Raw genomic sequence first — 1,451 nt, forward strand, 5'->3', positions numbered from 1 at the left:
TGTATAGGCAGCATGAGGAAAAGCAAGTACACAATGGTTAGGATGGGAATTATATATTCATGTGTTTTATTTCACAATGACATACAGGATTTCAAGACATGATGAGCATATTAGTATCAACCACATAATTTGACATATTTTCAGTCATGATGTACATCATATCCTGTTTTGCCACTCTACGGCACCCGGTCCCATGAAGTATTGGCTGTACCGCAGTCTGTTCAGGGGAGCGGCTGCTGTTGGCAACTGGGGATGAATGGGGCCCAAGCTGGCCAGGACATCCCCATTATTGCGCCATTCACCGGGCTGCATCCTACCACTCACCAGGTCCTCAGTGTCTGTGATGTTTGGCGGCATGTAGGAGGTGGCCCTGCACCGGAGGAAATTGTGCAGAGTGTATTAACAGAACACTATAATATCCAGTTTCCTTAAGGACACATTTATGGCTGTGTGAAATATGCGGAACCTATTCGCCATTATCCCCAATGCGTTCTTCACCAGTAGCTCGGTCGCCCTCTTGTCGTGCGATTTTAAAAGGGTCGTACGAAAACAATCATGCGATAATCGTAAGGTGTGTGCCCAGCCTTACACATGGCCATCTCTGCTTTAGAGAATAATATTTCCACCCACCCATGTCTTTCGAAGTCTGTTGTAACATGTTTTCAGATCAAACTGTGCAACTCATTATCTAATACTTTTTTATATTTCACTCATGTAAGATTGCTGTGTTGTTATTATTATTATTATTATACAGGATTTATATAGCGCCAACAGTTTGTGCAGCGCTTTGCAATATAAGGAAAACATTACAATCCCAATACAAATCAAGACAGGATGGTAAGGAAGGCCCTGCCCCTGAGGGCTTACAATCTAAAAGGGAGGGACAAGTGATACATGAGGAGGTAGCTGTGTGGGGATGAATTGTTTGCTGAAATGTGTTATGTGCCAAATCCCCTCTAAAACAACTTCAGTGATATTTTTAGCCTAACATTGGTTTGACCGTTCAGTATCCCCTGATAATATTTTTGTTTACTAAGAAACCAGTGACCCGTTGCACTGAGGTTATAAATAATAGATGTGCCTGGAGCATAGTACCCATGCCTGCCTGGTATATTTCATGCCACTTTTATTGAATCACTTGCCTAAGGCAGCTCAGGTAAAACACAACTATAAAATGAATAATCAATCCTGATGGAAGATAGACAGAGCCCTGTGTAAAACAGGACACACCAACACTGCAAGAACAACAAGCTGTTGGGTAAATTTACACTTTTAAATGTAATGCTCGGTCATACGATACATCAAAGAGTACCGGTTGTACATTGTATAAAGGGAATGTGTAATGGTCATTTTTTTCTTTCTTGTTTTTGTTTTATGAAGGTTACATGTTTTAAACAAAAATAAATATATGCATATTGTTTTATTTGGAAGACCAAGGATATATATATATA

The 1,451-nt window shown here is 40.3% G+C and overlaps 1 protein-coding gene across 2 annotated transcripts in view; it reads left to right on the plus strand.

Annotated features, from left to right (window-relative positions):
* NEURL1 (neuralized E3 ubiquitin protein ligase 1) overlaps window positions 1-1,451 on the plus strand; it is a 182,485-nt gene that overhangs the window by 129,900 nt on the left and 51,134 nt on the right. The window lies entirely within an intron of this gene.

The sequence above is a fragment of the Nanorana parkeri genome, unplaced genomic scaffold (genome assembly GCF_000935625.1).
Source record: "Nanorana parkeri isolate BGI_ZX_2015 unplaced genomic scaffold, ASM93562v1 scaffold119, whole genome shotgun sequence".
Lineage (NCBI taxonomy): Eukaryota > Metazoa > Chordata > Amphibia > Anura > Dicroglossidae > Nanorana > Nanorana parkeri.